Below are 25,665 nucleotides of genomic sequence, written 5' to 3'. Positions count from 1 at the left end.
TGTCCAAAAATCTTATCCTATCTGGGGTCTAATCCATGTTTAGGCATAATATCTCCACCTACATAAACCACATTCCCACAAACAGATGCAAAACGCCCACCATAGTTTATATACACAGAAAACCTGTAAGACATTCTGTTGAAAGAGTGCATGAATGTTAATATTTCAACAAGACAAACAAAATCATTACATGAATAAGACCCTACAGACCATGACAAACTCAAATAAATTAATACCAAAATCACAGTACTCTAGAATGACAAACTCAAATATATTTTGACAAACCCGAAAGTGCAGTAATAAAAAAATAATTGATGCCCTACCCTACACATATCGCACTCATCTCATTAATGTAAAAGCTTCTTAGAAAAGCCAGTAACAATATAATAACTTATTTGTCCTTTTCCAGTGGTTGGTACTTCAAGGGACCACAATGTTTGATCTTCTTCAGTGTCTTTGCTGCTTCAAGAGACCACAATGTATTTAATTCTTCAAAGCACTACAATGTTTTCGCTTTTTCAAACAAATGGATTCGATAACAAATGATTTCCTCTTTCACTTTCACTCTCTTTTACTTTCACTCTCTTCAATGGTTTCATTAACAAATAACGACTATTTTAATTTTGGGAATTTAGGGTTTTCTTACACCATATACGCCATCGTTTTGTTATTTTTTTTATTTTTTATTACGATGTCAAAAACGCACCATTTCTCCTCTCCAGAACGCACCGTTTCTGATTTGGCTTTAAAACGCACCGTTTCTACATGTTTAATTTACCAGAGCTCTAGTAGCCACATGGAATAAACTTCACTGAAAATCTCATTTATGTACCGATTTGAAAAAATTGATAAGGTCACGCATGAAATTGTTACAATTAAAAACACGTGATTAAATTGAAAAAAAAAACACCAAAGGTCGAGTATCCTTTTGCAATTAAGCCTAAATAAATAGAATGATCAAATTGTAATATTAAATTACCAGTTTAGTTCTTCGACTAACACAAAAAGGGATAATAGTTAGTTTTATTAAAATTTAAGAGGATTTTAATATAATAAAAAAATTATAGATACTGACTCATATATTAGAATAAAACTCAGGAAGTAAATAAGCCTAAAAAAAGACTACAAAAAAAGACAAAAGAAAAGGCTGCACAACGTTCTTTAGGAAAAAATAAAATAAAAATTGTAAGTTTAGAAAAGAAAAAGCTATGACCATATTTTTGCAAACTGAATTTTTGAAGGTATAAATGTTATTGGTGTAGTATAAAAAGAGATTTGTGTAAAAAACTCTTTTTTTTTAATTTAAAACTTTATTATTTTGAGTTTTTGTTGTAAGAGAATGAAAGTCATCTCCTATTAAAATTAAAAAAAAATTCTTTAAAAAGATAAATAATAATTCATTAATTAATAAAAAATATTAATATATAAAAAAATCATTAAGAAATCAACTAATATATTTTTTTATCCAATTTAATAACTAAAATTTATCTTAGATCAATATTAAATCAATTTTACTTTTTACAAATATCAGCTAAGTTATTAATTATTACCTTTTTTTAGCAATTCATTCTCTTTTATGTGGAGCGAGTTACACCTCTCTTAAATGAGAAATGACTTAAAAAAAAAGATAAAGTTTTGAGCTAAATTAACCCAAAAGGTCAAAAAAGTCCAAATTGAGTCTTGACCATAAAATTTTGGGGCCACATTCCACTAAAAAGCTTCATAAAATTAAGAGTACCAGAAAACCAGTTCTGCTTTTACTTTCTTCGGTTAAAAGAGTGCTCACAATATTCACCTACCAAGATTTCCTAAAGCTTAACTTTCTTCTGTTGCAGCACATTACAGGTCCATCATATATTGGGGCAAAGCTTGCGCCTAATATCTTCTAATAAACAAGTGACAGATTACATACCTACCTATAACTCAAGTGATGCAATTACTGTACAATGTTCTTATAGAACTCCATTATTCAGGTGTTGCAATGGAATCCCTTCTTCAGAGTCACAGATGTACCTTATTGAGAACTTTGGCAGTTAAATCAGCTAAACCAATTGATTATACCAGCTTCCAAGATATAGCTAGGAGGATAACAAGCACCAATATCATCAAGTCAAGACAAGATAAATGCCAACCTGATCAGAATTGAATAGAAACCTAGAATAACCAAGTGGTTTGTCTTTTGGTATTGAGCCACCCAACCATGTCAGATGCATGTGCATCCATTTAAATTGATATAGATGATTCTATGTATGTTTATTGACTGTTTATCAGTCGTTTATCCGTGTATTTGAGCCATATTTATTCCTGTTTGATCGCACTTTGGTATGTTTATGAGTTTTTAGGTTTTCAGACTCCTTGATGGGAAATTGATTGATTTCCGGGTAGAAACCAAGCTATTTTAATGATTTACGCATATTAGATGTTCGTCGGATTCGATTCCTTGTTGGCGTGCATTTCAAGGCTTTTGCACGGGCCGTTGCACGGCCTCCTTTGGACGTTTTTAAAGATTTGCATTTTTGGATATTTATGCCCGTTGCATGGGCTATGGCACTTCTACCTATAAATAGGCGCACGTAAAATGAGACAGGATTCCTCTTCTGACTTCTGGACTTCTCTATGCGCGCAACCTTCCACTTCTACACCTCTGTTCTTGACATTTTGGGAGACCAAACATCATTTCAAAGGATTGATTTAGGAGATTCAAGCAAAGATTGAAGGTTCCAAACTATCGATCGAGACATCCGAGATCCATACTTGAGGCTGGTTTCAGAGTTGGTGCTTGCAACATTTCCACTCCGATTCGAGAGAAGAGAGGTCACATGTTCCGTTTTCTTTTCTGTTATTTATTTCCTTTTGTATTTGTTTCTTTTATTATGAGTAGCTAGGGCTGCCGAACCTATTGGGGTTTACCTTTGTTGATAGATTGTGCTTAGTTGTTAGATTTGTATTTGCCATTCTTGTAATCTTCTTGCTATTCATTAATAAAGTTTGATTCAGCTAATTTGAGACGTTGAATTAATTGTCTTTTAGGTTGTTTCTTGACACTGAGAAATGCTTGTTACAACTGGAATTTGAATAGTAAGAACTGGTAGTTAACACTTAGAGATAAGGTTAATTTACTCGCCGGATTAAGAATTAACAACTCTTAATAGTTCTAAATCACGCTTAATGCTAATCTGTAATAATCTGATAGGAAAAGATTCCATTAGGTTAGTGCAGGTTTAGGAACTCGGTGAGCTCGAGAGAGGAACCGAGTTCGATTCAGGATTTAGGCATGGGTAAGCAAGATTGGTAATTTATAAAATCAACCTTTAGAATTCCATCACTTAGGTCCCCTTTGGGTTTGTTTCTCTTGTTGCGGTTGTCTTTCGGTTGTTAGTTGCTGTTCATTTATTTATTTGCATTCATAGTCATTAGTTAGTTAGTTTAGACTTCTCACACCTTATTTCAGACTAGATAACATAGCGAACAGTAGTAACTCTAGGTTCACCCGATCTCCAGGGATACGACCTTGATACTCACCAGTGCTAGGCCGCATCGATAGGTTCACTGCCTTAGGTGTAGGTTGCATCAGTAGCCCATCAAGTTTTTGGCGCCGTTGCTGGGGAACCCGTAATGATGAACTAGAGTGAATTGTTTTCGTGTTACTTTAGTCATTATTTGTTTATTTATCTATTCTTTATTCTTTATTTTATTGCTTTTGTTGATTGGTGGTTGTTTGGATTGTCAGTTTCAGGTAGTTTATGACTAGGAGCTCTAACCCTGATCCCATAGAACCCTTATCTGACCTGGAGCGTTCTCTCAGATTATTGAGATGACGTTTGCAGGCAGTTGAGGAGGAGGTCGGAGTTACAGTTCAGGTTCATAGAGCTAACGTGATGGAGAACCACAACCCCAGGCCGATGACGATCAGAGGACGATGTACGAGTTTACTCGACCATAAAATTAAAAAAAAATAATGATGCTCAAATTGGCTCAAAACCTCACCATTTGAGTGGATTAAAATTGCATGAATTCTCAAACCAAAGTTTAAACAATCAATCATAATAATAAGCAGCAATACTAACAGTGTTCTATATCCAAGAAAAAGTAAAATGGAAAAATTAAGGAAAAATACCAGTTTTACCTGGCTCGATTGAAATTAAGAGATTCGTTCATTACCTTCTTCCAACAAGATTCTATAAAAGCTATAAGGGTATCCATTTAAAAGAGAAAAATCATCAATTACTCGATTAAAACAAAACTCAAGATAAGGATAGTAAGAATGAACATACTCGATCAATAAGGAAAATAAAAACAGCAGAATATCATCCTTACAGAGATTCGAGATAACAAAATCGGTACCTGCATAAAACTAAGGTACCTACCCCACACTTGAGAAAAACACTGTCCTCAGTGTGAAACAGGTATAGTACCCCACATGATCCAAAATAAAGTTCAATAACTAAAACTAAAACAGAAATAATAGCATCCATAACAAAAAAAAAAGAAAATAAACCGTCCAACAATATAAAGAACTAAATAAAGAAAAGAAACGTCCAATAATGGAAGAGGGTCCTCAATCCTCAACACGATCAACTCAGCCACCTTGGTCCTGCTGTGTGAAATCTGGAGTAAACAAAGGATCATCAAGCTGAGGAGACATCGGGGCATCAGCGCTGGTAGAAGTACTCGGGACTAGGGCTGGAGCAGGTGGCAGTGGAGGAGAAGTGATGGACAAGTAGGGGTCACCAAAACTATCAAAGAAACCCTCAAGGTCAAAGGCTGATACCGGCACAGACAGTGGTCGAGGCGTAGGCTGCATGTGGTGGCACATGAGAATTGGATGCTCGCATCCGAGCCAACTGCTGAGAGATATCCTGCAAAGAAAAATGAAAACTGTTATGGTCTTCTCTCATCTCGATGCACAAGGCCACAAGGTCATCCCGAAGAAGCTGGGTTGCATGTGACTATGTTTGAAGCATCTCGCGCAAGGCTCTCACTGAATCCCTAGCCTCGGTACGGAAGGTCTGTGTAAGATCCCACTACTGCATCATCCGGGCCTCCATCCAATCCAATCTAGATACTACTGATATGCCTGGTGAAAAAGAAGAAGAGGCACCGGCTGCTGATGGACTAAAGAACATAGATGGGTCAGGAACATCTGTGGGCCTAAATGAGGGACGTGGCGGCGGTGGTGGAGGTACAAACTGCTTTCCTAGCTGATCTCTGAATCCTATCCATCTGTGTAGCTATCAGAAACCCTAAATCCAAATAGGTCCTCTGCCGAGTATGCCAAAGTAAAGCAACATCAAGCTTGTTGAGAGCTCCCCAACTCTCACCCCTACCAGCCAATGTGTGCGCCAATATATTGTGGAGGTATCTCAAAGTGTCTGAAACACATGAAACCTTAGTCCGGCTCGAAGAGAAAGAGCGCCTGACCACTCTAATATCCTCCCAATATGAGTCTATATCCGTCCCCAAATGCCTAACTGCCTGCTCAAACAAATCGGAGTCCACCTCCGCTCTAGTCCATATCCCTAAAGCTATACTAAACTCAGGTAGGGACATCCTGTTAGTCCTGCCAGTCACCCTGAAGGAAACCGTGTCTGACAAAGTAAAATCCCTAACAGCTGGCTGAAACCAAAAGGTGTTGAAGAACTCCAAAGTCAGCTTTCTGTAAGTAGGCTCTCTAATGTCAAAGAGACTATTCCATGGTACTGTCTCCAGCAAACTAGAAATCTCCTCAAACAGCCCAACATCCCTTAGGGCCTGCCAATCGATGCACCTCCCAGTCAGAAGCGTCTTCGTCCTCACCACTCAAAATCGATCAATATGCTCCTGGTTGGTGAAGATCAAGTAAGGATGCCTGCCAGCTGCAAGTGTGGGGACAGGTCGAGCTCGAGCTCTCGGGTGATCGACTGCCCGAGGGTAAACTTGTCGTTCAGGAGATACTGGAGCAGTAGTCTAGCCTAAGGTCTGGTGACTAGAAGAACCATCCTCAACTCTAGCTCGCTTCCTAGAGGCTCGTTGCTGATCGTCGGTCATACTACCTGATAAAATGCAATATCAGATAACAAAATAAATAGCAAAACACTATAATCAATCATGCATATTCAATTTACACAAAATTTGACAGAAATTCGGCGGTATAACGAGTTGGTTGTTAACCCAGGAAGCTAGGGGTAAGGTACCCTAACCGCCGAAATCCTGCAAGGCTGAAAATTTAGAGTGGAAGGGGAGAAGAGAAAATAGATAATAACAGATATAATGCCCAATGGCATTTCAGCGCATAACATCACAATGTACCCAATGGTACAGCCAGCACATCCAAGATTCAATGCATGAAAAGGAAAAACAGTAATCAAGGGATAGACCATTACACATTGTAATTTCAAAGCACACAGAAACGACATAATCACATTATATTTTGTGTCCAATGACACAGCCAGCAATGGAGAATGTAAAAATAAAATAACAGAAACGAAAAACAATAAAAACACACATAAAAACTAGTGAAAGAAAAAGAGTAGAAAAAAAAGTGAAAAACAGAATTGAAATAATTAACAGAGAATAGAAAAGCACAATAAAAACAGAATGAAGACAGAATTAATAAAAAGGAACAACAATTGGAAAAACGGAATAAACTCAAAATACGAAAATGAAACAGGGATACGAAAACGAAGTAAAAATTGAACATACCAAAAAAAGAAAAGTAAAGACAAGGTAACAGAATCGAAATAAAGCAAATGAACCAAAATAAACAATAGAATAGGTACTAAAGTCAGAAATTACAACAGAAAATAAATAAAGAGTGGAATGAGATGACATACCTGAGGTGAAGAATCAAAAGAAAATTAACAAAAGTATAAGAAGAACGGAATGAAAATCATACAAGAACAGAACAAAAACAAGCAAAATTAAGTGAAAAACATGAAATTACTTACTTGGATTGCCTCTGACAAGAAGTAGAAAAGTAGAGAAAGAGTTAGGAAGAAGAGAAAATCAACCAAAAGAGTGAAAAGATGTGAAAAACCTCGTTTAAATAGGGTTCGGTGTGCGCTGCCCCTTGCTAGGCCGTGGCACGGGCCGTGCAACGGTCTTTGAATGCCCTCTTCCTGGAATGCCACGTGTCAGCCCGTGCAACGGCCCATGCACGGTCCCGAACACGCGGACGAGCCCGAAATTGCACGGAATGCGATCCAAATCACCTGTAACACATAAATATATTCTTCCCAACACCAAATATCTTCAAAAACTTCAAAACAGAGGAATCAAAACAAGTTAAAAGAATAACACTAAACATATAAACAATCAAGCAAACTAAAATGAATAAAGTCAAATGAAAATAACGAAATAACAAAAACTAACAAAAACATGAAAGCATAACCAAAGTCGAATGTACAAAAGTGCTTATTTTTGCCGAGTCCTAAGCTTGACTCATCCGGATCAACCTTCCTGTGTATACAAAGGCAGGTCAACCCGTTGCTCACCATCCAACGAGTTACCATGGTAAAGCTTCAACAGATGGCCATTCACCTTGAAATCTCCCTTCTCGGGATGATGCAACTCTACCACTCCATACGGAAAGACCTGCCTTACCTGAAATGGTCCAGACCAACGACTCCGCAGCTTTCCAGGAAACAGACGAAGGCGAGAGTTGTAAAGCAACACTCGATCCCCGACTTGAAACTCCTTAGGCCCATGAATCCTTTGATCATGCCATTTCTTCATCCTTGCTTTGTAAGTTAACGAGTTTTCATACGCCTGCTGGCGCCACTCATCTAACTCACTCAGCTACCACTGTCGCTCCTTACCTGCAGAATCAATATCAAAGTTACAAGTCCTAAGGGCCCAAAGTGCCCTATGCTCTAACTCAACAAGCAAATGACATGACTTTCCATAAACAAGATGATAGGGCGTAAAACCTATAGATGTCCTAAAAGCAGTCTTAAACGCCCACAATGCATCATCCAACTTAAGAGCCCAATCCTTCCTACTGGTACTAACGGTTCTCTCTAAAATACGCTTAATACTCCTATTAGTTATCTCAACCTGCCCACTAGTCTGGGGGTGATAGGGAGTAGAGAACCGCTGAGTAACCCCGTATCGCTTAAGTACCTTCTCTAATTGGGCATTGCAGAAATGTGTTCCTCTTATCACTAATAAGCGCCCTAGGTGTGCCAAACCTGGCAAACAATCGCTTAAGGAACCTGCAAACAACCCTGGCATCATCAATGGCCACAGCCTGAGCTTCAGGCCACTTAGAAAAGTACTCAACAGGAATCAGAATATACTTATTACCATATGAAGAGGGAAAGGGTCCCATAAAGTCGATGCCCCAAATATCAAAAATCTCAACAATTTGCATACTAGTTTGAGGCATCTCATCACGAGAAAAGATATTACCTGCGCGCTGACAAGCATCACAAACCTGAATGAATTTCTGTGCGTCTTAGAAGAGCGTAGGCTAATAGAATCCTACCTCTAGCACCTTCCTCGCTGTATGGTTTGCCGCTTGATGACCTCTAGTGGGTCTCTCATGGCAGTGCCTCAATATTTGGAGAGTCTCTTCGCCATACACACAACAACGAATCACATGATCTGCACACACTCTAAACAGAAAGGGATCTTCCCAAATATAGTATTTCAAATCAGCAAAGATTTTTTTTTTTTGCTGATATGTCATACCCTTTGGTAGAACCCTAGCAACCAAATAGTTAGCATAATCTGAAAACCAGGGAGTATCAATGTATACCTGAGTGACATATAAATGCTCATCTGGAAATCGATCGTCTATGGTCGTCTCATCAAGTGCATCCAAGTGAGGATTCTCCAATCTCGATAAATGGTCCGTTGCCAGATTCTCTGCGCCCTTCTTATCCTTGATCTCGACATCAAATTTCTGCAACAAAAGAATCCACCGAATCAATCTCGGTTTCGCATCATTTTTTAGAAATAAGTACCTTAATGCTGAGTGGTCCGTGAAGACAATGGTTTTGGAGAGAACGAGGTACGATCTAAACTTGTCGAAGGCATAAACAACAGCCAACAACTCCTTCTCTATGGTGGTGCAGTGCTCCTGGGCTCCTGTCAATGTCTTGCTAGCATAATAAATGGGTTGGAACTTCTTTTCAATCCTCTGTCCAAGCACAGCTCCAACTGCATAATCACTAGCATCGCAAATCAACTCAAAAGGCAGCCCCCAATCAGGCGAAACCATGATCGGGGCTGTAGTCAGAAGTTTCTTAAGTAACTCAAAAGCAGCCAAGCATGCAGCATTAAAAACAAAAGGTACATCCTTAACTAACAACTGAGTAAGAGACTTAGCAATCTTAGAAAAATCTCTAATAAATCTCCTATAAAACCTTGCATGGCCTAGAAAACTCCTAACTGCCTTAACAGAACTAGGAGAAGGTAGCTTAGATATAACCTCTATCTTAGCTCTGTCCACCTCCATCCCAGCCTGAGAGATCTTATGCCCTAACACAATCCCCTCTCTCACCATGAAATGGCATTTTTCCCAATTCAATACCAAGTTAGCCTTAATACACCTAGCTAACATGCGCTCAAGATTTGCCAAAAAAAAAAGAGACAAAGAATCACCAAAAATAGAGAAGTCATCCATAAATACCTCCATAGACTCCTCAATCATGTCCTCGAAGATAGCCATCATGCACCGCTGAAATGTAGCCGGTGCATTGCACAGTCCGAATGGCATCCGTCTATAAGCGAACGTCCCATAGGGGCAAGTGAAAGTAGTCTTCTCTTGGTCCTCAGGTGCAATAGGAATCTGGAAATAACCTGAAAAACCATCAAGAAAACAATAAAACATGTGAACTGCCAAACGTTCAATCATCTGATCAATGAAAGGAAGAGGGAAATGATCCTTCCGAGTTGCATAATTAAGCCTCCTATAATCAATGCAAACTCGGAAGCCTGTTACCGTCCGAGTCGGGATCAACTCATCATTCATTCCTTACCACCGTCATGCCTCCTTTCTTGGGCACAACCTGCACAGGACTCACCCACGAACTGTCAGAAATGGGATAGATTAAACCTGCATCAAGAAGTTTAATTACCTCCTTCACCACTTCTTTCATGTTCGGGTTGAGCCGTCTCTGAGGCTGAACCATGTCTGATGCATGTGCATCCATGTAAATTCATCTGGTACTTCAGCCTGCCAAAACCCATAGTAAATTGAAAATTTAAAGTTTCACATTTGTTATAATTGAGGCAGTAGATCAACACGGACCATGAAACTCAACATGTTGTACCTTTGAACTCAGCAAGACTGTGGTCAAGCAGCATTGCCTCTCCTCCCCTGCAACATCAGTAATTCAGCCATGATTATATGAAAAAAACTGCTAGTATTTGAAATGTAAAAGACCTAAAATATATATTTGTTGTTAGACAAGAATGATGTTTGAATTACTGCCTCCCCATTTATAGTTGTATAAAAGAAATGCAGTTATTAGTTTTTTTTCAGGAAAAATAAAAGTAGCATCCCACTTAATATTTAAATAAATATACATTTTTTTTTTCATTTTTTTCATTTATTTCTTTTTGGAAAATTAAATTACACATCTATCAAATAATTAACAACTTCTGCATATTGAACAATGATATGACGTTTACTAATCATTCTTTGGTAGAATACCTATTTGTTTGTAGCATATAATGACTGCAGCTCATATTTGTTTCAGTACTACAAAATTTGGTTTACCTTGCTAACACGCACTTTTGACTTTTTGAGCTTATAAAGCATGCCTAAGGCCACAACATAAAACGTGCACGATATCTTGGTTCTTTTCGAAATGTGAGCAGAAGAAGGATATGCAGATTGGGCTAAAAGGAAACAACTAAGGTAACCTACAACTCTATGCCAATCAGAGAAGAAAATGAACTTTGAAATACAAAAATAAGAGCTATAATATGTGTTGGAGATCGAAATAGCACAAAACAAATCTCACCAGATATCTCCCATTTGTAAAACTTCACAAGCCACGAGTCTGAACCAACTTGTGCTGAAGAGACTAGATCCAGCCAAACCCAATAATGCTTTCCTTGCATATCCCCATACAGTCTTGTCATTGCATCTACGCAATAGTGCAGAGATTGGTGGACTCCCGAGGGATGGACAAAAGTACCTAATGGGAACTGAAGATACAAACGAAGGTATGCAATCATGTCTCAAGTGTTTTGGACAGAATAACAGAAATGTAAGGCAAGTTTATACATGGAGAAAGAAACTACAATTTAACAAACAAAAAGGGAAAAAGGTAATGGAAAAAGCAGAAAATGGTTGAATTATCAAAATTGCAACTATTCAGATAATAAGACAAATCAAGTAGTCATGCAAAGGTTTATCACTAGTATGATTTGCACATTAAGTGAATACCAAAAGAGTCAGCATTGAAAAAAGAAAATGATTGCATCATTAGAGACTTGAGACTGGACTTTCCAAAACGTCATTGCCTAACCATAGATATCAGCAGCAAAATTCCTCTCCAGCAATTTTAAAATTCCAGTATGAATTTTATATCAACAGAGAAAACATATAAGCTGTCTATGCACCTCCTCAATCCATATTAACTCTTTTGGTTCCTACAACTCTTTCCTTGCACCTTCAGCTCAGACAATATGACCATACTGCCACTAAGGTTAAACTTCTAACCTAACACAACGCCTACTAAAGTGCAATGTTATTAGAATCCCATTTTTGAAAAAACAGGACTATCGTACTTACAAATGCTAATTTTAAGATTTGCATATATTCATTGGATTTCTCAACTTCTGCACGTCGCCATCTCTCATAAAACAAATAGAATTTCACAACTTCATGACCAGGACTGAAAATCTCCAGTATGCATTTTTGGAAGTCTCTAATATCTCTTGGAGAAACATTTTGGACCCAGTCTAAAACTACCAATGGCTTGTATAATTCTAGCTGCACATCTCTCAGTTGCATGCATTATATTAGGATTGTTCTTTGCATTTTCTGCATGCCACTCCAATAATTCCTCCTGTGCATTGCTAACCTAAGTATAAGAAACATTAAACTTGTAAGCGAAAAGGTGGCAGAATAGTAACTATGAGAACAGAAAAAGCTTATGAAGATACAGACCATCACACCATATACTCTAGGAATGCTGAACAGTTCAGCATCATTTCCAGAGTCACCACATACAAGAGTACTGACAGGCAATTTTCCATTAGCTTCCAATTTTTTAAGCAAATAAACAAGAGCCTACCCTTTGCCAGCACGTTTTGGTAACACATTCACTGCTGTTCCATTGCTGTATATCACTTTCACATCTAGCTGGTCAACAAGATTTCAAGATCAAATATGAGCAAATATCAGGGTTAATGATCCAATTAAAACTTTGGTCCAAATATCAGTTTCAAATTTTGTTGCTTATCGTTCATATCAATTTCGCACCTATTACATTATCGTTCTATCATTCATAGAATAGAGAATTTGTGTGCCAAAGAACCCTACGTCCAGATGTGGACTGCATTTATGCATAAAGTATGAAAAATCTTGACATGGCATTTATTTAAAATTTTACAACAAGACATGAAATTTTTAAATGTATTTTCTTGAAAAGGAAAAGAATAAAAGAAATCCAGCCACTCTGTTTTTCATCCTTTCGGCACGTCTACTCTAGACTAGCCATAATCATTAGTGTTTTAGGTTGTATAGAATAGAATAGAAAGTAATTAAGTTTGATTTATTGTAGATTGATTGTAAATGATTCTCTTTTCTAAAATAGAATTTCTCAACTTGTATATATACCTATACAATTGGTGAATAAAAGATACAACAAGATGTTCATTCCTCTGTTTGTCTTATACTCTGATTACATGGTATCAAAGCGATCTGGGGGTTTTTAATTTTGTTCACATAAAATTCTGGGTAGTTGGATGTGTCAAGGAGAGGCTGCCAATTCTGGTTCGTCACCTTCGGAGGTTTCTCTATTAACACCGCCAACCACGCCTTGTGCCGATCTATCAGTACCCAAAGACTGGTCGCCTGAATCCACATGCGTGATTCACGCGCGTTGCCAAAAGTTTTTGTCCAGATTCCATGCACCGGCGCATGAAGGCGCATTCCTTTCTGGAAGCCACTCTGGCTCGTCACAATCAGCTCGCCTCGATGTCCACAACTCCTTTGTGTACCTGTTTAGATCAGCATCAATGTGGTGTGGGACCTCTTCTATTACATGTTTGATTTTTTTCTTCAGAGTTTTATAGGGCAGAATTTGATTTCTATATTTGTTGGTTTGTTCTTAGTGAAATATGGCGGAGAGAAAGGTGGTTGTTTCTGATGTGGTTTCGTGGATGTCAAAAATCACGGAAAATAAACTTACTACTATAAATTATCTTGATTGAAGTCAAACCATCTAATTATATTTGGTAAGTATTTCTATGGATAACCGATGATCCTCTTAAATATAATTCTAGATTGCGTTGGATAAGAGAAGATGTTCGCTTGTTTTACAAATATGTAATTCTATTGATAGTGAAGTGGTTGGTATGGTTATTCACTGTAAGACAGTCAAAGGATTAATGAACAATTTAAAAAGGTGTATTTAATTAAGACTTTTAAAAACTTTTTTTAAATAAATTACTCTTAAAGATTTCCTGAACTTTTAATGACTTTTACATAGTTCATGATTTTATGAATTACTTTCACAGGCTTTACTTAAAAATACGTTTATAGATATTGATAGACTTTTATTGATTTTCACAGGTTATTATTTGTCTATTATTTAATTATTTAAAAATAGATTTAATCATTTTACTTTTATTATTTTCTTCATCTTTTTCTCTTTTTTTTCTGCATAACATTATTCCACGTAATGTTATATGCTACTTCATACACAAGTAACAGATTTTATATTATTATTATGTTAAATTCATATCATTTTTAAATTTTTTACCTCACAACACGAGTACAATTTTTTTTGTCAAGAGAATAATTTTCTTAAAAAAGAAATCATATTATTATTTGTCTCCAATTAAACCACCAAATTCATATTATACTCATTATATTTTATTTATTACTGAATTGATAAATACCTAAACTAATATCACGCTTACTAATTATTTGATAAATATCTATACTGATAATCACGTTTATCAACAGAAAATATTATCCAAATAGTCTTTCTAATAAAATCTAAAAGTCAATATATGGTGGGGTTGTTTGCTCAAAAAAATTCACTAAATGCTTCATTTAAAATTCATTTTTTTAAAAGGGCCCTTTTAAAATTAGATTAAAAACTTAAATTAATTTTTTTGTATGTGTGAGTATAAGAAAATAGTATTAGTAAATAATTTTTAGCTTCTAGTTTCATCCAATTTCATATATTTTCTAAGATGGAGAATATAGTAAAGAGAAATAAAGACGATCATGCAGAAGAATTTGAAAAAAAGAAAGATGAGTTTTCAAAAACAAGTCTATTGAAATTTTAAAGACAAATGAAAGAGAAATCTTAAGAATTTTTATTCATAACAATGCATAAAAAATCATTAAAAGTATATAAAAGTCCATGTCTTTTTTAATACTAGCTTACTTTCTATGACTTTACAAAAATTGTAATTGAATACCCCCTAATTTCTTTAGGCTTTTTTAAAGTCTTTAAAAGTCTATATTGAATACCCCATAACTTATACAGAGTTTTTCAAAGTTACTATTGAATACACCTTAATTTTTAAACTCCATCAAAGTCTTTAAAAGTCTTAATTAAATACACCCTCCTTAGAATTCTTATACTTTGCAAAGAGAAATATTTCTCGATTTTATGATGTGTAAAGCATTTTATAAGGCGGATAAAGGTAATAGGTCTCTCACCAACTATTTCATGGATTTCAAGAAAACATATGAAGAACTCAATATGTTGCTTCCTTTCAGTAGTAATATGACTATACAACAAACTCAACAGGAGAAGATGGTTGTTATGAGCTTTTTAGCTGGTCTTCTATTTGAGTTTGAAACTGCTAAATCACAGATTTTTTATGGTTCAGAGATTTCTTCCCCACAAGATGCTTGTAGTAAGGTTCTCCGTACAGAGAGTTCGATGCCTGTTCAACCTGCTCTTAGCAGTCGTAATAACAAATGATTCGGGAAAACAACAATACAAGAGTGGTGGTGGTAATAAGGGCATGGGATCCAACAACAATAATACTGGTACTCGTGGATAGGAGTCGGGGAAAATAGTTTGTTACTATTGTCATAAGCCAGGTCATATCAAGCGAGATTGTCGGAAGTTGCAGTATAAGAAAGCTCAGTCTGCCCATGTTGCCTCTACTTCTGAGACCTCTAGAAAGTCTGTTATGATATCTACAGATAAGTATGCCATATTAATTCGGCTTCAAAAAGCAATGAAACCTCAGTCCAGTCTTGTTACTGCCATTGCCGAGTCAGGTAAACCTAATACATGTCTTATTTCCACCTCTTCAAAGTGGGTCATTGATTTTTGTGCTAGATATCACATGATAGGTAATTCTAGTTGATTATCTACCTTTCAGTCATATAAATCTATCTCTCCTATTACTTTAGCTGATGGATCAACATCTTGTGTTATTGGATCTGAAACAATTAATCCCACACCATTGCTCTCTGTCATCTGTCCTTAGTCTACCTCAGTTATCCTTTAATTTGATTTCTATCAGTAAACTCACTCGTACTCTCAATTGTTCTCTCTTTTTTTCTGATTATTGTTTAGTTCAGCATCTTACGACGAAGAAGATTATTGGTAAGGGACATGAGTTTGGAGGTCTCTACATCCTTGGCACACAAATACCAAAGTTTATAGCATGTATCAGAGTCATCACTCCTTTTGAAGCATATTGCCGGTTGGGTCATTCTTTTTTTCCTACGTTACAGTGTCCTTGATTTTCTAGCATGACCTCTTTAGATCATGAGTCTTGTCAGTTTGCCAAACATCATCATCTCAGTTCTAATCCAAAAGTCAATAAACGAGCCAATGCTCCTTTCTTAGTTAGTGCATTCGGATGTTTGAGGTCCTTGACCAGTCATATCTAAAACTGGGTTTAGATATTTTATTACTTTGTTGATGATTATTCTCAAATGACATGGTTGTATCTAATGAAAAATCATCGAGAATTATTCTCTCATTTTTCCAACCTTTTGTGATGAGATTCGAACTCAATTTAGTTCTGTGCAACTTTTGACAAGTGATAATGCTAAGAAATATTTATCAAAAACTTTTCAAAATTATATGATCCAACATATTCTTCATCAAACATCTTATGTGGACACCTCAGAATTGTGTTGCTGAGAGAAAGAATAGACATCTTAAAACTGCTAGAGCTTTGTGATTTCAGATGCAGGTTCCTAAACATTTTGGCCTGAAGCTATTTCTACAACTTGTTTTCTAATCAAACGAATGCCTTCCTTAGTCCTGTTTGTTAAGATTCCTTTTCATGTTCTCTTTCCTAATAAGACATTTTTTCCCATTGAACCTAGGATATTTGGTTGCTTTGTTCAGGATATCCACCCTCCGGTTACAAAACTTAATCCTAAATCATTAAAGTGTACCTTTCTTAGATATTCTCGTGTGCAAAAGGGATATAGGTGTTATTGTCCTAGTCTTAACAGATACCTTGACACATTTTATCCTATTGCTAAACTTACCTCTGTGAGGCTATTTATTTCTATGGCAGCTGCTCATCATTGGCCTCTGCATCAGTTAAACATAAAAAATTTCTTTTTTCATAGTGACCTTTAGGAGAAAGTCTACATGTAGCAACCACCTAACTTTGTTGCTCAGGAAGAGTATGGGAAAGTATGTCGCCTTTGCAACTCCTCGAATGCATGAAACAAAGTCTTCATGCCAGTTTGGTAAGTTAAGTCATGTTGTTGAGAAGTTTGACATGCAGAAAAGTAAGTGATCACTCTGTTTTCTATAAACAATCTGATAGCGACATCATTTTATTAGTTTTGTATATGGATGATGTTGTCATCATTGGTAGCGACTCTACAGGGATTTCACTTAAATCCTTTCTTCACATTGAATTTCATACCAAAGATTCAGGAATACTAAGATATGTCTTAGGAGTTAAAATGACCAGGAGTAAGAATGAAATCTTTTTGTCTCAAAGAAAGTATGTGCTTAACTTATTATTTGAAACAGGAAAATTGGGGGTTAAACCGTGTAATACTCCAATGGTTTCTAATGTGCAGCTTATAAAAGATGGTGAATTGTTTGAAGATCCTAAGAGATATAGAAGATTAGTTGGGAAGTTGAATTATCTTACTGTAACTCGTCCATATATTGCCTATTCAGTTAGAGAAGTCATTATATTTTATCTCCAACTAGTGATCACTGGAAGGCAGTGGAACAAATCTTGTGCTATTTAAAAGGGGCACCTGGATGTGGAATTTTGTATGATAATCATGGTCACACTAGGATTGAATGTTCTTCAAATGCTGATTGGGCAAGATCTAAGAAAGATCGAAGATCCACTTCAAGACATTGTGTTTTTGTTGAAGGTAATTTAGTTTCATAGAAAAGCTAAAAATAGAATGTAGTTCCACGATCAAGTGCAGAATCTGAATATAGAGCTATGGCCAAGTCTGTGTATGAGATAATGTGGATACATCAGCTTCTCAATAGTGGGTTTTAAGGTCTCAAGGCCCGCAAAGTTGTGGTGTGACAACCAAGTTGTGCTTCATATTACTTCTAATTTGGTTTTCATGAGCGAACCAAACATATTAAAATTGATTATCACTTCGTTCGTGAAAGATTCAGTAAGATTTGATCTCTACAGGATATATGAAAATTGGAAAACAATTTGGAGATATTTTCATAGAGGCTCTTAATGGAGTTAAGGTTGATAATTTTTGTAACAAGCTGGGCATGATTAACATTTATGCTCCAGCTTGAGGGGGAGGGTTATAGGTTGTATAATATAGAATAGGAAGTAATTATAGAATGATATATAGGAAGTAATTAAGGTCGATTTATTGTAGATTAATTGTAATTGATTCTCCTTCCTAAAATATGATTTCTCAACTTGTATATATACATGTAGAATTGGTGAATAGTAGATACAACAAGATATCCATTCCTCAGTTTGTCTTATACTCTGATTTCAATTAGCAATAATCAAGAACGCGTATATGATAGATAAAAGTTAACGACTATATATTTTTTTAGTTATTAACTGAACTTAATCAGATAGAACAAACTTATACATGACTGACAGCCTGAGAATACAATTGACCTATTTTGAGATGAAACTACACACTCTTAAGGTTTTGATCAAGATACATTCTTACCCCACGTTTCTCTAGAAGACTTGAAAGAGACTTTATTACTTCCAAGGCTTTAGTCTTCTCCACGAAAAAGCTCACCTTGTGAGGCCGTTGCTCGGTTTCTACCTGCAATGATCTACTAATAAATACTAATATACCATACTAACATTTTTATTTATTTTCCGCGCAATTCTAGTATAATAGAAAAATAAAATTCAAAAGTCATAAAACCAGTATCTAGACTGAGCTATTAGACATATAAGCAATTAATGTCAAGTAGCGACATAGCAATACTTGAGGAGTAAGCTCAGGAAACTTGCTTGTTTCCTCTATGACAATTTTTTTGTTCCATTTGTTATTCAAATATTGTTCCCATCCATCATCTCTTACCAATGATTCACCATACATAATCTCAGTTCCAACAGATGTTATGGTTATGTCAGGGGTCAGTAAGGGTTTCTCATTCTTCAACTATTTATAAATTGTAGGTGACCTTCCAATAGAGAAAACAAGCAGAGAATTTTGGCGGTAGTAGGTTTCCCATAGTGCATTAAATCTCAAAAGGGCAAGGTTCTTAAGGTCAAGATGATCAACCTACAATGACAAGCATGTATTGAAATAAGATGACTTCAGGATGGCCTTCAGCACACTAGAACAAGTAGCCAACAGATTTACCATTGTAAAATCAAGATCTGAAACTATCACGAGAAATGCAGAACCATCAAGGCGATCCATAAAGTCGTCTATCCTAAAGCTCAAACTCACGAACATCTCAAATTAGCAAATAAGCAGCGCTTTGAAAAATCCAGATCTTTGAGGTTTGAGCATAGTAAGTTCCCTAAAATTTCTTTTTTGACATAAAGTCGGCGACATTAGGCTCAGCAACAAATAATAACATCAACTTAAAATGATTGATTGTTAACAGCAAGTCAGCAATAATGATATGCAAGGATCATGAATTGAGGAAAAAATGAGGATAAAGTGGCTTTTTATGCTATTATTTGAAGTAAAAATTGCTAACAGTCATGGCAGACAAGGATGACAAACATATACGGGTGATTTAATGATCAACATGACATCAGAATGTACTGCAATAATTTGATAACTAGATATATTAGATGGTCATAGTCATTATCGTATTACTATACAGGCTTGGGACAGGTCAACTGAAGACGGGATCAGATTAGATTGTTTTGTTTTACAAGAGTATCGTGGGTTGCAAAACATGAAAACTGACTGTGTTGATGGCATTTAAAATTTACATATGAAACAATCTCTAGCAGTTAATTCCTCAGCAATGCTACTGGAAAATTATAGCACCACATAACTAAAAATCATGCAACAAATTGCAAAAATAGAAAAAGAGCACAGTGTTACACTCTAATCATCCTAAATGAATGTTTCTTTGCAATAAGTCATTCAAGTTACACGTTCAGCAGCATCAAACCAACCAACCACATTACAGTAAGCATCAAATCATAGCACGTAATGTGATCACAGAAAGTAGGAGTAGTATATAACATCAGAACAAACCATGGGCATTAATTCTTTTAAAAAAAGAATTGTCGGTGATGCACATTAAAACATTTGATCAAACAGGTGGAGGGTTAGAGTTAAAAAAATGCTGAAACGTAATTGTAACAGAGTTTTTAATTAAAATTAGGCCCGGTAATGGCTTGCAAGAGACAGGTATTTGAAAAGAAAAAGAATAAGTTCGGCTATGAGTATTCTTCTGCGCACTTCTGCTGTTTACGAGTTTGTCTACTTTTCGAAGTTCCAGGTTCAGCAGTTTGGCTCAGTGGCTAGAACATAACTTCACGTTGCCAAATAGAGGCTGGAAATGGACGGATCAAGTCGGATTCGGGTAAAATGATTTTGGATTTTGGATATTTTTAGATTTGGTCATTTCAGCTTAGATGACTTCTGGTTCTACTAATATCACGTTCAAGTTGTGCTGAACTCCGATTTTTTTTGCCATACTTTTTTCGATTCCGATAATCACAGATTTGGATATAATCGGATGTATTAACGTATTCAGTTCTGGTTAAAATTTTAAATTATTTTATTTAATTTTACTTTTCAATTTCATAAAATTTATTATTTGCTATTTGCCCCTTGTATTTTTTCATATTATACTAATTACCCCACAACATTTAAAAATTGTCAGCATCTTTTTTCCGGATCTAAATATTGAGAAAAAAATAAAAAAATCCCATAATGAAAGTTACTGTCTTCTCGAGTCTCAGGACATAAAGAATAGGCAAATCTGAAGCTAGGATCGAGGTTAGAATTACCTTTTTGAAATCAATTTGGACTTAATTGTCAAAAAAATTTAAATTTGAGAGTTAAAATGGTGATTTTTATAAAATCAGGGACTAAACTGTAAATTTTAAAACTTCCTCTATAGAGGTAATCGGCTCTACATAGAGTCAATCGACTCTTCATAGCACCGATTGAATTTTGACAGTCCAACGTCGTTTTTAGAATGATTTTATGTTTAGATACAGATTCTTGAAGGTTACATTGACGATAATCACTGTTTTATCGATAATTATTTAAATTTTAAATAAATCAATTGGATATTTATCGATATTTCCTAAAATATTTTATTTTTTTATGATTTTCTTTGAAACCCTACCTCTATAAATAGAAAGAAGTGTTTAGAGTTTTAGGGAGGAATCACAAATTAAAATTCAATCATAAATGAAATCAAGAGAAAAGAAACATTGAGAAAGAAGAAAAAGAAAGAAAATCAAAAGAAAACAGAAAGAAAAGTACTGTTGATCGAAGTCAATATTCAAGAATACAATTCACATAAGAAAGAGTAATTTTAGGAAACAAGTCACTTAAGAAAGAGTATTTTATAAAACTATTTCTCAATCGACAGAAGATTTCACAAAGCTAGATCCAACACTGAATTCCTACCTAGTCTTCGACTCAACTACATCCTCATCGCTTGAGACTCGCAGATCCAACATCCACGGTGACAACCTGAGGGTTTCTTCTACCACACATCCGCATTCATCATAAAAATCGGTTCTTTCATTCCTTCTTGTGTTTTTATTATATTATTTATTATTAGAAGCATGATTAGGATTTTGATCTATGATAAATATGATTAGATTAGGTTTTTATTAATATGCATAATAATAAGGTTTTGAACTTAATATTAAGAATTTGAGATTTTTTGAGATCTGATGTTTTGCCAATTAGGGTTTTAGATTTGATTAGAAACATGTTATAGGGTTAATATTTAAATCTATTTGTTAAAATGATTAAGCAATTAAATCTGTTAAAACATGATTCATCTGTTTTGATCGTCTTCTGTTAAGTTCACAATATTTAGTGTTTTTTTGTTATTTAGGATTTTGATTGGTTTCTGTAACTTTTACTTTGATGTTTTTAATATATTTCATCTTATTCTAATCAACTTTTAACGTTTGTGCATGTGTAAATTGCTTTAGGGACATGAGATTGTGCTAGCGATCGAAGGAAAATCGATAAATACCGGCCAAAGGACCCTAGAGCCGATATGCTCTTTATGTATAGTCGATCGATTGTTCAAGCAGACACTAAATTTCATGTATTTTTTATGTGTTTTGATGTATTCTTGGCCTCTATATAGTTTTAGGTCTTTTCATTTTTGCAATTGTAGTTGTAGGCGGGTTGAAATAATTAGGTTATTTTTGTTTTATTTTGGTTTTTATTTTATTTTATGTTAATTCAATACATGATTAAGTGCTGATTAATTAAAATAGGCCACATAGACTAGGGCTAAAAACTTATCCAACATGAATTTGGTAGTCTGATAGGCTAATCAACCTTAACCGAGCCTGAAACCTTAAAATCCAAATAGACTAGCGGGCTTTAGTATGTCTAGTTAGGGTTATGAACTTAATTAGGGTTGAATCATAATGAATGGGCATCTCATAATAAGTAGTCCCTTAGGCCTAAAGGCTGGAATCTAAAGAACATAACATGTAATCAGGCTAGACTAGGTGGGCCTTACACAAATTGGTTAGTAAACTAGATTAACAACTTAAACATGGGTTGTGCTTGAATAAAATGGGCTAGACTTAGGTGCATTATTTGTTGTTTTAGCATGTCTGTGTATAAATTATTTGTATTTATAGGGAATACTTTGTTAAATAATAAAATTAAGGACTAATATACACAAATAAGGAAGTTGGCTTCCGGATCCATCTCTGGACTAATAACCTTCCTTATGAAATCTGAGAAACGCCACTCATTAGTAAAAGTGTCCCGATGATTATCCGGGTGGCGGCTCCCACCTCGCGCTAGTTTCAATGATAGTTAGCATATTTTTTATTAGGTTGAAAAGGCTTACAGTGCTATAGTAGCTAAAGATACTTGGGTGCGCGTCCGAAACCGCCGCCCATAGTGGCGACTCCACTGAGGATAAGAGAAGTTGATTCTATTGTATGTTTTTCTTTAAATTTATTGTTTGAAAAATTATTCTTGCATCACTATACTTTCACACACTATACACATTGGTCCCTATAGCCCCGATGGCGTCGGCTAGCAGTCCTTTGGTTCCACTCGAATCCTAGAATTGCGACACTAGCTACCATCACTTACAAGTAATGGGTGTATTTTCTTCATCGCATGGACCCTTAAGTGGGGAGACGAGCTAAGAAAGAACACTTTTTGCTTGTGGAAGCCTTTTATTCTTACCCAAGATTTAGCTCGTGGTAATGACCGTAGTAATCTCCCTAGGTACATGATTGCTTGCTATTTTCTTCCTTGTAAGTGTTCCAAGCCCAAGTATTGAAAGGCCTTGGCCCAAATATGGAACCATGCCCTATGCCCAAAATATGCAGGCTTTTATGCTTATGTTGAGAAATATCACCTTGTTTGGTTTAACCTGTTTTGAGAGCTTATGGTATGTGTGTCGAGCCTACTATCCCCTGTTGATAGAAAGCCCAAGCCAAGAATTCTAGGGAAGAAAGATTCATGACGAACCGTGTGCGAGAGTAATAAGGTTGGAAGGAGGAATTGTATTCTACTATGTGTGCTAACCTTTTTTTCTTTTGTCCTTGTGCATAACACATGCATCATGCATCACATGTATCATACTAACTTTTTCTTTTTTAGCCATATAGACTCTCTTGCGGGTTGGAAGAGGTAAGACAATGGGAGGTTGGAAAGAGTGCCCATCTCTCTAAGGATCAGAATTGTGTTGAGCAGTTAGAAAGACCGAGATGCCAAGAAGAGATTGCCAACGAAAGAACTAATAAACAAGACGTTGAGATCCTCAAGAATGTTGTAATCAAAGACTTGAGGGTTGTGATTCGGGAGGAACTTCAACAACTCTTAGCCGGGATGGCTGCAAACCAAGAGCCGGGATGGCTGCAAACCAAGCCTCACCTCTTGCTCTGACTGCATCGGCTAACCCGCTTGTTGCTATTGACCCAGCTGTGGTTATTGCTGAAACTGTTGCTGCTACGACCAATGCCAAAGACCTAACTAGAAGGGGAGTGCCCTAGAACTTTTAAGATTTCGATGAGTGCATGCTTGACCGGGCTAAGAGGGAGACTGCCCTTGTTAAGTTATTTGTGTTGTCATTGGAAGGACCTGCAGTCAACTGGTACCACGATCTTGGGAAATCCACCAAAGCTGAGTGGCGAGATTTATAACACTTATTTGGAAGTGTTAATCAGGGATCTCGAATCCACTAAGCAGAAGCCAAATGAGCCCTTCTCTGATTTTCTGACCAAGTGGAGGAATAAGGCTAGCCTGATGAAGAACAAGCCCTGTGAAAAGGACTAAGTTCATATGGTGGTCCGAAATATCCTTCTTAGATAGGTTGAAAGGTTGCAGATGATGAACCCAAAGATCTTCATGGATCTATACGATGACGGGTTGCATGTCAAGGAATAGAGAATGATAAGAGAAAGATCGTGAGAACTGGTGGAAAAGCAAACTACCAGGTTAGAGGAAGTAAGAACCTAGATGTGAATGTTGTGTAACAACCGAGGAAGTTTTCTAACTTCAAGCAACCTCTCTCTAAGATCTTTGAGAGATTAGTTCAGAATGGCATGCACCAACCTACCACCTTAAAGAACCCACCGAACCCAAACACACTTGGATACAACCTTAATACTTACTGCAAATTCCACCAAGCACCTGGCCACCATACCGATAACTGCATCGGGCAAAAGTGTGAAATCCATGAGCTATTCGATGCTGGAAAGCTCACTGACCGAGACCAACCTAGCACTAGAAGGAACCTTTTACCAAGCTACAACTACACATCACCCCTAAACCAAGTGTCCATGATTAACCCAGACTTCAGTGAAGAGAAAACCATGAACTCTTTCATAGACCCGCCCCAAGCCGAGCCAGCAGCCAAACCAAAAAGCCCATAAAGAACCTTCATCGAGCTGGGGGCACCATTATTTATGGTGTTCTGACACTTAAAATGGAGTAGAAAGCTTAAGCTCCAATCGCTGAAAGATAGTCTTAAGCCTCAAAAAGGTCAGTATTGTGAGTATCATCAGGCTTTGGGGCATGTGACAGACCAGTGCAATTGTCTCAAGCACGAGATCCAAGACTTAATCAACTTTGGAGAATGGGAGGTTGAAAAACTTCATCGATATGAGTGTGAGACCTGCTTGGACAGCCCTCGGGCAAATATGATTTCAAGGTCTAATATTAGAGGCCACCCTCAGTTGATATTCGAATCAAAGGAAGCTATAGGGGCGATGGTATTACAGTGCAGATCTAATAACATGGAGCATGCGATTTATTACCTTAGCAAGAAGTTGCTGCTTTATGAATCAAAGTACAACCTTGTAGAAAAGATGTGCCTAACCATGATATGGGCTACAAGGAAGCTGAGGCACTACTTTCAATCTTATAAGGTGTGCAATTTCAAAAATAGACCCTTTGAAGTACTTATTCAAGACTCCATCTCTTACAGAAAAGCTGGCTAGATGGTTGGTGCTCCTAATAAAATTCGACATTAAGTACATCACTAATAAGGTAGTCAAGGGTAGGGTTGTGGCTGAGTTTCTAGCCTAGAACGCGATTGAAGAGGACGACCCTGAGGATCTATAATTCATTGATGAGAATTTGGGGGCAACCGAGATCTAAGAATGGAAGATGTACTTTGATGGAGCCATGAATGCAAGAGGTGCAAGCTTAGAAGTAGTTTTGATCACACAAAAAGGGGAGATGCTGCCAATGGCAAAAGGTTGGATCTTAAAGTGACTAATAAAATGACAGAGTATGAAGCATGTTTATTTGGATTAGAAGAGGTGGTGGTAGCATGAGCTAAACATCTAATGGTTTACGGGGATTCAATGCTGGTAATTCAACAAGTCTTCGAGGAATGGAAAGTAAAAGAAGAGAGATGGAAATCGTATGTCAATTAT

At 36.4% G+C, this 25,665-nt stretch overlaps 1 pseudogene; it reads right to left on the bottom strand.

Annotated features, from left to right (window-relative positions):
• Nucleotides 1-17: 17 nt before the first annotated feature.
• On the bottom strand, nt 18-20,297 carry LOC8285422 (annotated as a pseudogene).
• Nucleotides 20,298-25,665: the final 5,368 nt, after the last annotated feature.

This window comes from Ricinus communis, chromosome 6 (genome assembly GCF_019578655.1).
Source record: "Ricinus communis isolate WT05 ecotype wild-type chromosome 6, ASM1957865v1, whole genome shotgun sequence".
Taxonomy (NCBI): Eukaryota; Viridiplantae; Streptophyta; class Magnoliopsida; order Malpighiales; family Euphorbiaceae; genus Ricinus; species Ricinus communis.
The sequence above is the reverse complement of the archived record's forward strand: the minus strand, read 5'-3'. Positions and strand labels throughout refer to the sequence as shown.